The following is a 15,607-nucleotide window of genomic DNA, read 5'->3' as shown; positions in this document are numbered from 1 at the left end:
GTAAATTAATGAGAGAGCTACCAATTAAAATGGACTTTTTAAGCAAAAATTGGAGAAAATTAGGGAACAAAATATCTTAATTTTGAATGGGGAGAGAAAAGTGGATGAAATAAGGGAGCAAAAGTTGGAGAAAATCATAGAACAATATCTCTTAATTTTGAATGAGGAGAGAAAAGTGGATAAAATAAGGGAAGAAGTTTCCTTAAGTTATTTACTGTGTTTTATTTATTTCTTTTTTAATATACCTAATTCTTATAGATTTTGTAACAAATTTGTTGATATATTTTATAAACTGAAAAGTATCGTCGTAACGACTCATCGGGCCGTTACCAACAGTTTCTCGAGATTCGTGTCCCAAAACATCTTTGATCAGTGCGAAGTTAGTCCCGTGGGAGAATTGTCCTATTAAAATTAATCCGACATCGAGTTAGAAAAAATTAAATCGTCTTGGGTCAACAGGGCCCAGTGATGCGCCGCAGCGGGAGGATGGATGGCCACAGCGCGTCCGCTCCAGCTGTCTTCGCACCCGCTATCGCGGGTGATCCAGATTCTCTAGAGTTCGCCACAGCGGGATTCCCTTCCGCCATAGCGTGTCCGCCACAGCGGACCTACAGTCCGCCGCAGTGGTCAACGCAGAACTGCCCTAGTATTTAAGTCCCATTTCGGGATTTGAGCTCATTTGTTATATCCCGCAATTTCGCATATTCGAGAAATTTGAAATAATTTCGACTTGTAAGAAATAAGGCTATGTCTCTATTTTATTTAGTGCAAGTGTGATGCTCATGAAATATTGATGTGGAAATATGGAAGAAGGCCGAGGGTAGAATTGGAATTTCGGAACAAGATTAGTTTCGGGAATTATAAAATATGAACCTAAAGGAGATTGGGCTCAAAAAAAAAAATGGAAGCCCAATTTTATAGGGGTGGCCGGCCATGGCTAGCCCAAGCCCATGGAAAATTAATTCCATGTGGTAAATAAATAAAGGGACCAATTCATCATTTCTAGAGAATTCAAGAAAACAAAAAAAAAAAGAAGAGAGAGCAAGAACAATAGTAAGGCCATACGGCCAAGTGAAAGAAAAAGAAAGGAAAAAGAAGAAAAAAATCTTGGAGCCTTCAACTTTGATTCAAGAACTTGTCTTTACTTGAATTCCTATTAAGTTCAAGGTCCTCTTCAAGATGATATAATTATTTTGGCAAGAAACTACCTTTTGTGGCAAGTGGAAGAATTGAGAAAAGGTAAGAGTTTTATCATTTTATCCTATGGAAGATATGTATATATTGTAGCATGTGGGAAGTGCATGAAATTTGTGTGAGTGTGTGCATGGCCGTGTGGTGTGTGTATGAGGCCGTGTGGTGTGGTAGTGAAGGGGAGATGGATTAATTTTATTTAGCTTGTTAATTGTGTTGTTGTGTTCTTGTGGAGTAAATGAGAGGAGAATGGTTCAAGTTGGCATGAAAATCCATTGTTAAGTTGTTGTAGGAAATTATATGATTTTGTTCTAGTTTTATGTAAACATGGAAATGAAATTGTCAAGATGCAAATTATGATGATTGTTGATGAAATTGGAAGATGGAAACATGCTATGAATATGTATGTTAAAGACTAAAATTTTTGGATGCATTATGGCTTTGGTGGAAAGTTTGTATATTTTGTATATTTTGTGAATATTTTGTAGAAATGCTATGAAATGTCTTCGAATTGTATTTGAATGGTTTTGGATTAGTAAATAAATATGAGAACGTTGACATGAAGTTGGAAGTGTGAAGTTGGAATGGGAGTTATTGCATAATGTAGAAAAGAAGAACCTTTATGTTAGAATGTATTTTGTTGTGATTCTTGATGTTGTTGGTGTTGCTTTGGGTATTGTGTTGATGAATTTAGCCGAGTTAAATCTCGGGGATGTTGTATGTATAGGGGAGATGCTGCCCAAATTTTTGTAGAAAAGTATAAGTTAAGATTCAAGTTCTAAAGGCTTGAAATTGCTAATTGGTAAACATGACCATTTGTAGATTTTGGAGCAAACGGGATTTGAGTTTAAGCGAGCATAAGGCGCCCATAAGGTATGTAAAGCCTACCTTTTCTCCATTTGGCATGTCCTAGTCATACTAGGCTAAGATCGGAACCTCGGGGATAATCCTGCTCTTGGAAATCTGAGTTTGATTTTTAGTACTATTCATTCAGCGCGTTTGAACTATAATCTTCACATTTGGTTGAAAGAATGCTTAAACCTCCATAACTTCTGCAAATGTATCCGAATCGCTCCGAAACTTTCATAGATGACTTTATGGATCCTAATGGTTGCAATTCGTGTCCGCCGCCTCGACTTGACCTGAGGTGGGCCCGCAAGTCCCGAGAATTCTCTTATTTGGTTTGTTTGACTCATTTTCGTATGATATGAAAAGGAAACATTGTCTATGACTCTAAGGTCCGTTTGAAATGCCCTATAATGTTATTTGAACGTTCTTCACTATGAATGACACTAAATTTTCCGAGAATGACCCACGATGTATTTTTCGAAAAATTGATAACTTAAAAGTCCGCGACTTTTGTATATTAATTCCGATTGACTCGATACTTATTTGAGCTTTCTGATGCTAATGTATATGTATATAAAATTATGTGTCGAGTCCTGGAATTTACTTTTGAATATGCATACGGTTTTCGCAATACTCGCCGTGCCAATGATTACGATTTCGTTCGCCGGTACCCGGGCCGGTTTTGTGATCGTGCGCATTATGACATATTCGGCAGTATGATGTGTTACGGTTTCCGAGACTTCGCCATAGGGCCGGTTACCGTTTATGGTGTTATGGTGTGATATGGCATCTGATATGCTCTGATGATGTGATATGTATGATGTTGTGATGTGTTCGGAGATGTACGGAGATTTGAAAACTTCTGGAGTATGATGTGTTGTGGCACCAGCGTCGGGGGTGACCACGTTCCTGAGCCCTATGCATGATTTTTTTTGTTTGTTTACTTGCATTCCTTTTTACATTGGTTTTCCGCACAGGTTTGATCTGCTACTTCTGTATTTGTTTCTGTATGTTCTGACTCCAGTCATGGTTTGGATTACCGTACCTTCTGCTTTACATACTCGGTACTTCTTCCGTATTGACCCCCTTTCTTCGGGGCGCGTTTCGCCCGCCCGAGTACGTACGCTCGGTTGGGCGATCCTCGGCTTAGGCTCCCTATTCTGGAGTGCTCCCCTTGATCCGGAGCCCGTATTTGGTATATGTCTTCTGTTATGCATACTCTGTATATTTGCTACTATTCGGGTACGGCGGGGCCCTATCCCGTCATATGTTTGTATGCTCTGTTATGTTTGTAGAGGCCTGTAGTCATATTTGTGGGTCATGGGTCCGGTTTGTTCGTATGCGGTTTTGATTTGCGTTCCTAAGCGGCCCCGTATGTTATTATGTCCAATCCGGCCCCTATGTTTGTATATGTGTGTACATCTGGGCGATGTGTATTCCGCCACTCTTCTGATTTTGATATGACTGTTCTGCACGGGTGACGGCTTAAGATAATGTTCGTTCCGGTAATTGTACGACGTCTGTTATCAGTCTTTGATCTGAATAACGTATGCTAAATCTAAATAAGCCTTAATATGACGTTCTGGTTCGTAAGTCTGTGTGGGTGCCAAAGTAGGGCACCGATCACGGCTCACGGGCCGGGTCGTGACGAAGTGGTATCGAGCGGTTTGTCCTCGGAATGTCTACGTGCCGTGTCTCGTAGAGTCTTGTTTATCGGTGTGTTGTGCACCACATCTATAAACGGAGGCTACGGACATCTAGGGTGTTACTTTTCTTTGGATCTTAGATCGTGCGATAGAGCTGTGCTATTAGGATGACTCTTTTCTGACCGATTGCTATATTTTTCAGTGATGCCTCCGAAGAAGGCAACGGTCGCCCAGAAGGGCAAGGCGGTGGCAGGAGAGACTAGTCGGGCGCCGAGAGTTACACGGGCTCGTGCTCGGACTACGCCCGGTATTGTACTTCAGTCAGAGGGTTCAGCCACTCCACCACCAGAGGAGGCGGAGCGGGTCCCTCGGCGCCTCCGGCCCCCGGCAGGGCGGAGGATAGGATGTTGAGGGAGGCGGTACAGTTACTGACGACTTTGGTAGCGGGACAGGCTCGTGGACGCGGGCCGAGGGGTGATGATAATGACAGACGTGATAGTCTGAGGGTCCGCGATTTCCTGACATGCAGTCCCCCAGAGTTTTTCGGGTCCAAGCCCGAGGAGGACCCCCAGGACTTTATCCGGCAGATGCAGCGTTCGTTGAGACTGGCCAGGGCTTCAGCGACCGAGTCTGTCGAGCTAGCTTCACACGTTGCGGGATGTCGCACTTAATTGGTATGAGTCACGGAAACTATCCGGGGTGAGGGTGCTCCCCCGGCCACGTGGGACGAGTTTACGGGCCCCTTTCTCCGTCACTTTCTGCCCCCGGAGTTGCGGAGGGCGAGGGTTGATAGATTTTTGCAGATACGACAGAGGGGTCGGAGTGTTCGTGAGTATAATTTGGAGTTCGATTCTCTGGCCCGATATGCACCTGCTATAGTGGCGGATATGGCCGACCGGATGCATCGATATGTGATAGGGTTGGACCGCTACTTGATTGATAGCTGCATGGCGATGGCGTCGCGGTGATATGGACATCGCCGGGTTACGTGCTTACGCCCGGGGATGGAGGACCGGCATCGAGCGAGTCCGGTCCGGTGAGATCGTGACGGAGAGGCCGCCCGAGAGGGCCGGATCGGCGGGGTATTTAGGAGATTCCCGAGGCGGCGACCTCGGCGTCGATCCGGTGGATATTTCCCTCCGCCGGCGGGATACACCGTCTGGCCGCATGGCGATTTGATGGCGTAGGATCGTCCGGGACGGACCGAGTTCCGAGCCTCGGTCCTCGAGCAAGCGGAGGTCCCGGTCGGACTAGACCACCTATGCCCGGTGTTCGTACGTGGGAGGTCGCACCCGGGGGGTGCTGCGGGCTACGGGGGCTTTGTTTTCTTGCGGCCGCCGGGGCCATATTATGCGAGATTGTCCGTGGGTGGGCGGTTCGGTGGTGCAAAGCACGGCCGACGGGATCGCTGTTCTTTGGTTCGTCATCTACTCCTTCCGACCGCGCCCGCGGGCGAAGTATGCCGCACCCGGCCGGGCCGCGGAAGGAGACGTGGCGGGGGTTCTAATTTTAGCAGTCCTTCGAATCGCATATACGCTTCCGACTAGTCGCGGGACCCGGAGGCACCACCGAACGCGAACCCGAGTATATTATTAATCTTTTCTTAATGAATATGTGTATTGATAGACTTATATTCCATTATATTACGTGATCTTCTTCTTCTCATGCGTTTGGGTAAAAGTATGGTAAAAACCCGAATCAATAGAACCATTTGAGATAACCATATATACAGGCGGAAGGTGAATATAGGGAATTTGGATAGCTAAGACGGTAGACCATATAAACAGGGGGGCAAACGACCCCTTTAGATCGGAGTGGGACCCGCTATGAAAATCTTCCGAAAAATTTGTTAAGACCCCGATTTGCCTTAGAATTACGTGACAAAGGTCGTGCGGGGGAGTGGGCGTGACTATCCCAGCATTAAGACACTAAAATGCCTGAAAGTTTCGAGGTTAAGCGTGCTTTGGCCGAACAGTGCAGGATGGGTGACCCCCCTGGGAAGGGTACTAAGGTGATAAATGAAAGACGTATATCTATGGTATTATAAATGAATTGGGGTAAGATGTAAGGTAATTTGAGATGATATGTTGAGGTAGGATTAGCTACGAAAATAAGGTTGAGGTAGGCTAAACGGAGCGTGGCAAATTAAACGCGAAAGAAGGTGAAAGGTTGAGAGAGGGAAACGCCCTTATCTTAAGAAAAGGATATGGTTAAGTAAGATTTTATTCGATGTCCCCAGCCTATAAATTATTTTGTGATGACAAGTAAATTGTGTAGGGAGGAATTGGGAGAAGGATTTAAATGAGAATTCGGAAACCTCGCGAATCGATATGCTGCAACTGCACTTTTATGATAAGATGACAATAAGAAGAAAAGGTTATGTGCATAGGTATAAGAAAGTAAGAAAGAAGCCTAAAGGCTATTGTACAGGGTAAACAGAGTTCCATAAGGATACAGACTTATTTGCTATAGCCGATTGGATGCTTTGATGAAATGATTCAAGGTACAAAGATTAGAGTGAGTAATGAAACGTTGACAAGGGAATTTTCGTAATGTCACTAAAGCATTAATGAAAGTGGTCTGACTGCGCCATAATTCTGTATGTTATACTTCTGCGCCCCTGATTTTGACGAGGCTCTATCTATTATGCCTCTGTACTTCTGAATCTGATCACGTTTCTGTCTGATATACCTCTGTACGTCCGACTCTGATTACAAATCTGTCTGATATATCTCTGTACGTCTAACTCTGATCACGGATCTATCTGGCATACTTCTATACGTACGCTCGATTATAGGTCCGTCCGCATAATTCAATACATTTGACTCGATCATGAACCCGTCCGATATGCTTCCGTACGTCGGCTCTAATTATGAATCGTTTGATATAATGCGGGGTTACGATAACGTTGTAAGGAACCGAGAAGTGTGACGGAGGTGAGAGATGTTGACGGCTAGACTGAAAAAAAGAAATGACAATAACATTGTTAAATATAGAAACAAGAGATATCTTTGGGATAGAAAAAGCGAGAATCGGGAAGTGAATGCCCTCGAAGTGATCCGAGTAAATACGGGTATGTAGTTGGCAAAAGGACCTCCCGAATTACTATGATATACTTCGAGGTTAATTTAACATTCGAGGACGAATGTTCTAAAAGGGGGGGAGGATGTTATATCCCGCAATTTCGCATATTCGAGAAATTTGAAATAATTTCGACTTGTAAGAAATAAGGCTATGTCTCTATTTTATTTAGTGCAAGTGTGATGCTCATGAAATATTGATGTGGAAATATGGAAGAAGGCCGAGGGTAGAATTGGAATTTCGGAACAAGATTAGTTTTGGGAATTATAAAATATGAACCTAAAGGAGATTGGGCTCAAAAAAAAAAATGGAAGCCCAATTTTATAGGGGTGGCCGGCCATGGCTAGCCCAAGCCCATGGAAAATTAATTCCATGTGGTAAATAAATAAAGGGACCAATTCATCATTTCTAGAGAATTCAAGAAAAAAAAAAAAAAAGAGAGAGCAAGAACAATAGTAAGGCCATACGGCCAAGTGAAAGAAAAAGAAAGGAAAAGAAGAAAAAAAAATCTTGGAGCCTTCAACTTTGATTCAAGAACTTGTCTTTACTTGAATTCCTATTAAGTTCAAGGTCCTCTTCAAGATGATATAATTATTTTGGCAAGAAACTACCTTTTGTGGCAAGTGGAAGAATTGAGAAAAGGTAAGAATTTTATCATTTTATCCTATGGAAGATATGTATATATTGTAGCATGTGGGAAGTGCATGAAATTTGTGTGAGTGTGTGCATGGCCGTGTGGTGTGTGTATGAGGCCGTGTGGTGTGGTAGTGAAGGGGAGATGGATTAATTTTATTTAGCTTGTTAATTGTGTTGTTGTGTTCTTGTGGAGTAAATGAGAGGAGAATGGTTCAAGTTGGCATGAAAATCCATTGTTAAGTTGTTGTAGGAAATTATATGATTTTGTTCTAGTTTTATGTAAACATGGAAATGAAATTGTCAAGATGCAAATTATGATGATTGTTGATGAAATTGGAAGATGGAAACATGCTATGAATATGTATGTTAAAGACTAAAAGTTTTGGATGCATTATGGCTTTGGTGGAAAGTTTGTATATTTTGTATATTTTGTGAATATTTTGTAGAAATGATATGAAATGTCTCCGAATTGTATTTGAATGGTTTTGGATTAGTAAATAATATGAGAACGTTGACATGAAGTCAAGTGTGAAGTTGGAATGGGAATTATTGCATAATGTAGAAAAGAAGAACCTTTATGTTAGAATGTATTTTGTTGTGATTCTTGATGTTGTTGGTGTTGCTTTGGGTATTGTGTTGATGAATTTAGCCGAGTTAAATCTTCGGGGATGTTGTATGTATAGGGAGAGATGCTGCCCAAATTTTTGTAGAAAAGTATAAGTTAAGATTCAAGTTCTAAAGGCTTGAAATTGCTAATTGGTAAACATGACCATTTGTAGATTTTGGAGCAAACAGGATTTGAGTTTAAGCGAGCATAAGGCGCCCATAAGGTATGTAAAGCCTACATTTTCTCCATTTGGCATGTCCTAGTCATACTAGGCTAAGATCGGAACCTCGGGGATAATCCTGCTCTTGGAAATCTGAGTTTGATTTTTAGTACTATTCATTCAGCGCGTTTGAACTATAATCTTCACATTTGGTTGAAAGAATGGTTAAACCTCCATAACTTCTGCAAATGTATCCGAATCGCTCCGAAACTTTCATAGATGACTTTATGGATCCTAATGGTTGCAATTCGTGTCCGCCGCCTCGACTTGACCTGAGGTGGGCCCGCAAGTCCCGAGAATTCTCTTATTTGTTTGTTTGACTCATTTTCGTATGATATGAAAAGGAAACATTGCCTATGATATTAAGGTCCGTTGAAACGCCCTATAATGTTATCTGGACGTTCTTCGCTAGGTATGACACTAAATTTTCCAAGAATGTCCTATGATCTATTTTTCGAGAAATTGGCAACCTAAAAGTCCGCGACTTTCGTATGTTAATTCCGATTGACTCGATACTTATTTTGAGCTTTCTGATGCTAATGTATATGTATATAAAATTATGTGTCGAGTCCCGGAATTTACTTTTGAATATGCATACGGTTTCTCGCAATACTCGCTCGTGCCAATGATTACGATTTCGTTCGCGGTACCGGGCCGGTTTGTGATCGTGCGCATTATGACATATTCGGCGCAATGATGTGTTACGGTTTCCGAGACTTCGCCATAGGGCCGGTTACCGTTTATGGTGTTATGGTGTGATATGGCATACGATATGCTCTCGATGATGTGATATGTATGATGTTGTGATGTGTTCGGAGATGTACGGAGATTTGAAAACTTCTGGAGTATGATGTGTTGTGGCACCAGCGTCGGGGGTGACCACGTTCCTGAGCCCTATGCATGATTTTTTTATTTGTTTACTTGCATTCCTTTTTACATTGGTTTTCCGCACAGGTTTGATCTGCTACTTCTGTATTTGTTTCTGTATGTTCGACTCACCATAGTTTGGATTACCGTACCTTCGCTTTACATACTCGGTACTTCTTCCGTACCGACCCCGCTTCTTCGGGGGGTCGCGTTTCATGCCCGCTGGTACGGACGCTCGGTTGGGCGATCCTCGAGCTTAGGCTCCCTATTCTCGCTATTCGGAGTGCTCCCCGATTCGGAGCCGTATTTGGTATATGTCTTCTCGTTATGCATACTCGTATATTTCTACTATTCGGGCACGGCGGGGCCCTATCCCGTCATATGTTTGTATGCTCTGTTATGTTTGTAGAGGCCTGTAGTCATATTTGTGGGTCATGGGTCCGGTTTGTTCGTATGCAGTTTTGATTTGCGTTCTTAAGCGGCCCCGTATGTTATTATGGCCAATCCGGCCCCTATGTTTGTATATGTGTGTACATAGGCGATGTGTATTCCGCCACTCTTCTATTTTGATATGACCGTTCGCACGGCGACGGCTTAAGATAATGTTCGTTCCGGTAATTGTACGACGTATTGCGTTATCGCCTTTCGATCTGAATAACGTATGCTAAATCTAAATAAGCCTTAATATGACGATATGGTTCGTAAGTCCGTGTGGGTGCCTAAGTAGGGCACCAGTCACGGCCCACGGGGCTGGGTCGTGACAGAAGTGGTATCAGAGCGGTTTGTCCTCGGAATGTCTACAGGCCGTGTCTCGTAGAGTCTTGTTTATCGGTGTGTTGTGCACCACATCTATAAACAGGAGGCTACAGGACATCTAGGGTGTTACTTTTCTTTGGATCTTAGATCGTGCGATAGAGCTGTGCTATTAGGATGACTCTTTTCTGACCGATTGCTATATTTTTCAGTGATGCCTCCGAAGAAGGCAACGGTCGCCCAAAAGGGCAAGGCGGTGGCGGGGAGGGACTAGTCGGGCGCGCGAGAGTTACACGGAGCTCGTGCTCGGACTACGCCGTGTGTACTTTTCGAGGGGGGGGGGGGGGGGGGGGGGGGGGAGGGGGGGGGGGGGGGGGGGGGGGGGGGGGGTCCCGCCGGACCTCCCGTCCCCCCCGGCCGGGGGGCGGAGGATAGGATGTTGAGGAGGCGGTACGATTCACGACGGGTAGCGGGACGAGCTCGTGGACGCGGGCCGAGGGTGATGATGACAGACGTGATGGTACGAGGTCCCGCGATTTCGACATGTGCATTCCCCGAGTTTTCGGGTCCCGAGCCCGGAGGACCCCAGGACTTTATCCGGCAGATGCAGCGTTCGTTGAGACTGGCCAGGGCTTCAGCGACCGAGTCTGTCGAGCTAGCTTCACACAGATTACGGGATGTCGCTCTTAATTGGTATGAGTCCTGGGAACTATCCAGGGGTGAGGGTGCTCCCCTAGCCACGTGGGACGAGTTTACGGCTGCCTTTCTCCGTCACTTTTTGCCCCAGGAGTTGCGGAGGGCGAGAGTTGATAGATTTTTGCAGATACGACAGAGGGGTCGGAGTGTTCGTGAGTATAATTTGGAGTTTGATTCTCTGGCCCGATATGCACCTGCTATAGTGTCACGCCCCGAACCATGGCCTGGGCGTAACACGGCACTCGGGCCTTGCTTGCATGTGTCCGAGCGAACCTCATGGCTTGCTTGTCAACATGGGCATCAAAACAATATATCTATATGATGCTATTTAAATAATTCATGAAAATATAATTTGCGGAATAAAGTCTTGAAATTATCTCATAGCATGAAAATTCATGAAACATAATAGTCGCAAACATGAAAGCATAGCCCGACTCTGTGAACTAATATACTGTCTATGAAACCTCTAAAACATGTCGACTCATCGACTACCGGGACATGGCCACGGACTACCATAATGCGCATACTAAATATAGACTCCATGTTGAACCCCGAGGAGTGGGGCTCACCAATAAGGCGATGGATCAAGAGAGATCCTCTTTGCGCGCGAGTGTATGCTCACCGAAAATCGGTATCCGCCGTGAGGCGGGCCCGGGCAAAAGGGACGTTAGTACATGGTGAATAGTACTAGTATGTAAAACCTTCGAAATGAAGAACATGGCACAACATAGGTATAGAACATGAAGCTGCGAAACCGAATGTAACTTGAACATGAGCATGAAACGTAACATGAGCATGAATCGTGAGTAACGCCTGAAAACAGTAATTCAATGAAAATACATGTATATAAAACTTCTTGTACGTGGGGAATGCTATAGTATAACCGAAAACATGATCTGGTACTTGCGCCCTACCAGGAGAACACTCACACCTTGCCAGGGGATATGAGATTTAAGTAATAATAGCATGTAAGGATCAAAGCGCATAATGAAGGTGTTGCCTCCTGGACAACCCTTATCCTACGGTGGCAACGTAGTTTCGGGCATACGAGCCTTCTCGGTTAACTAAGCAATCCCAAAAACATGAACATGATATAGTTGGCTAAGAAGCCCATGAGTTTCGTGAAGTAACTTGTAAATAACTTGTAATCATGATTTCACGAAATAACTTGTAACATGGTTTCATGAAATATCTTGTAATATGGTTTCATGAAATAACTTATCATAGTCTTGCAAACATGTTCTTGATTCATGAGTAATGACAATAGTTCATAATTATATAAATAATTGACTTGAAAACATGCTTGTAACTTGATACATAAAATCATAAAATTTCATATAAACATAATGAGAATGCATGAGGAAGAATTCATGATTCATGGATTAAGCTAGGGTTCCTAATAACCGTAATGGAAGATTAGGAATACAATAACGAATATAGATACAAAATTCATATACATAAATACATAAATATAGGCTACCAATATGTTGGGTTTAATGCCCTAGGGTTTGAACTTCATGGATATCAAGAAACGGAGCATGGGGAAGAACGTAGAGATTCCCACATGTGGATGGAAGTTCTACATACCTTAATCGCTCCAAAACTTGAATTAAAGACTTGAGCTTTGAAGAGGATTTCTAAAAATCTTGAATTCTTGAACCTTGAGATGGGTTTACTCAAGTTAGAAAAGATTAGGGACTTGAATTCAACCTAAAATCAAGATAAAACTTACCTTGTAGGGTTCTTGAGGCTTGGGACTTGTTCTTCTTGACTTTAGGGTAATCTTTCGTGAATGGGGTGCTGGGGAAATAAACCCCAAACCTTAAATATAACTTAAAACGCGTAAACCCGACCTTTTGACCCGAAACTGACCTGTTTCGCGATGGTTCCGCTATGCGGGTGCATCGCGCAACATTCTGAAGCTAAAAACTCAGAGTTGCGCGATCTCTCCGCGAAGCGGGGCCATTGCGCGCTCTCTCACGCGCCCTCACGCGCCCCGAGAAGCGACGGGTGTCGATATTGCACAGTGTTCGGTAAAATGGGCATAACTTTTTGTACAGATGTCCGTTTGACCTCTATAATATACCGTTGGAAAGGTATTTCAAATATCTACAACTTTCAAGGAGGAAATTTTCCTAAATTCCAAATTAATAAAGGGGTTATGGTCGTTGGAAGTAAGACCTTCTACAAACTCACTTGCAAACATGCCCCGTAGAGTGGCTTTCAACTTTGCTTTGCCCAAAGGCTCTTCTCATGTCTTTATTGGGTTTCAAACACCATTTATACACTACTCAAATTGGGTTCATTATACCCCCGTCTTATGAGACAAATCTTAGCCCGAATGCACGAGGTGTTACATATAGTGGCGGATATGGCCGACCGGATGCATCGATATGTGATAGGGTTGGACCGCTACTTGATTGATAGCTGCATGGCGATGGCGTCGCGATCGATATGGACATCGCCGGTTACGGGAGCTCACGCCCGGGGATGGAGGACGGCATCGAGCGAATCGATCCGGTAGAGATCGTGACAGGAGGCCGCCCAAGAGGGCCAGATCAGCGGGGTATTTAGGAGATTCCCGAGGCGGGCAGCCTCAGCATCAGTCCGGTGGATATTTCCCTCCGCCAGGCCGGGATACACCGTCTGTCAGTAGGCGATTTGATGGCGTAGGATCGTCCGGGACGGACCAGAGTTCCAGAGCCTCAGGTCCTCAGGCAAGCGGAGGTCCCAGTCAAACTAGACCACCTATGCCCCGGTGTTCATACTGTGGGAGGTCGCACCCAGGGGAGTGCTACCGGGCTACAGGGGCCTGTTTTTCTTGCGGCCGCGTGGCCATATTATGCGAGATTGTCCGTGGGTGGGCGGTTACGGTGGTGCGGCACGGCCGACGGGATCGTATTCGGTTCGTCATCTACTCCTTCGACCGGGCGCCCCGCGCGGGGCAAGTATGCCGGCACCGGGGGCCGCGGCGGGACGGGCGGGGGTTCTAATTTTAGCAGTCCTTCGAATCGCATATACGCTCTGACTAGTCGGCAGCACCCAGAGGCACCACCGAACGCGAACCCAGGTATATTATTAATCTTTTCTTAATGAATATGTGTATTGATAGACTTATATTCCATTATATTACGTGATCTTCTTCTTCTGCGTGTGGGTAAAAGTATGGTAAAAACCCGAATCAATAGAACCATTTGAGATAACCATATATACAGGCGGAAGGTGAATATAGGGAATTTGGATAGCTAAGACGGTAGACCATATAGACAGGGGGGCAAACGATCCCTTTAGATCGGAGTGGGACCCGTTATGAAAATCTTTCGAAAAATTTGTTAAGACCCCGATTTGCCCTAGAATTACGTGACAAAGGTCGTGCGGGCGAGTGGGCGTGACTATCCCAGCATTAAGACACTAAAATGCCCGAAAGTTTCGAGGTTAAGCGTCTTTGGGGCAGAGCAGTGCAGGATGGGTGACCCCCAGGAAGGGTACTAAGGTGATAAATGAAAGACGTATATCTATGGTATTATAAATGAATTGGGGTAAGATGTAAGGTAATTTGAGATGATATGTTGAGGTAGGATTAGCTACGAAAATAAGGTTGAGGTAGGCTAAACGGAGCGTGGCAAATTAAACGCGAAAGAAGGTGAAAGGTTGAGAGAGGGAAACGCTCTTATCTTAAGAAAAGGATATGGTTAAGTAAGATTTTATTCGATGTCCCCAACCTATAAATTATTTTGTGATGACAAGTAAATTGTGTAGGGAGGAATTGGGAGAAGGATTTAAATGAGAATTCGGAAACCTCGCGAATCGATATGCTGCAACTGCACTTTTATGATAAGACGACAATAAGAAGAAAAGGTTATGTGCATAGTTATAAGAAAGTAAGAAAGAAGCCTAAAGGCTATTGTACAGGGTAAACAGAGTTCCATAAGGATACAGACTTATTTGCTATAGCCGGTTGGATGCTTTGATGAAATGATTCAAGGTACAAAGATTAGAGTGAGTAATGAAACGTTGACAAGGGAATTTTCGTAATGTCACTAAAGCATTAATGAAAGTGGTCTGACTCTGACCATAATTCTGTATGTTATACTTCTGCGCCCCTGATTTTGATAAGGCTCTATCTATTATGCCTCTGTACTTCTGAATACGATCACGTTTACGTCCGATATACCTCCGTACGTCCGACTCGATTACAAATACGTCCGATATATCTTTGTACGTCTAACTTGATCACGGATCTATCTGGCATACTTCTATACGTCTGGCTCTGATTACAGGTCTGTCCGGCATAATTCAATACATTTGACTCTGATCATGAACCCGTCCGATATGCTTCTGTGCGTCTGGCTCTAATTATGAATCTGTTTGATATAATGCGGGGTTACGATAACGTTGTAAGGAACCGAGAAGTGTGACAGGAGGTGAGAGATGTTGACGGCTAGACTGAAAAAGAAAGGACAATAACATTGTTAAATATAGAAACAAGAGATATGCTGGGATAGAAAAAGCAGGAATCGGGAAGTGAATGCCCTCATAAGTGATCCGAGTAAATACGGGTATGTAGTTGGCAAAAGGACCTCCCCGAATTACTATGATATACTCCGAGGTTAATTTAACATTCGAGGACGAATGTTCTAAAAGGGGGGGAGGATGTTATATCCCGCAATTTCGCATATTCGAGAAATTTGAAATAATTTCGACTTGTAAGAAATAAGGCTATGTCTCTATTTTATTTAGTGCAAGTGTGATGCTCATGAAATATTGATGTGGAAATATGGAAGAAGGCCAAGGGTAGAATTGGAATTTCGGAACAAGATTAGTTTCAGGAATTATAAAATATGAACCTAAAGGAGATTGGGCTCAAAAAAAAAAAAAAAAAATGGAAGCCCAATTTTATAGGGGTGGCCGGCCATGGCTAGCCCAAGCCCATGGAAAATTAATTCCATGTGGTAAATAAATAAAGGGACCAATTCATCATTTCTAGAGAATTCAAGAAAACAAAAAAAAAAAAAAAGAGAGAGCAAGAACAATAGTAAGGCCATACGGCCAAGTGAAAGA

Source organism: Lycium ferocissimum, chromosome 12 (assembly GCF_029784015.1).
Source record: "Lycium ferocissimum isolate CSIRO_LF1 chromosome 12, AGI_CSIRO_Lferr_CH_V1, whole genome shotgun sequence".
NCBI classification, from domain to species: Eukaryota; Viridiplantae; Streptophyta; class Magnoliopsida; order Solanales; family Solanaceae; genus Lycium; species Lycium ferocissimum.
The sequence above is the reverse complement of the archived record's forward strand: the minus strand, read 5'-3'. Positions refer to the sequence as shown.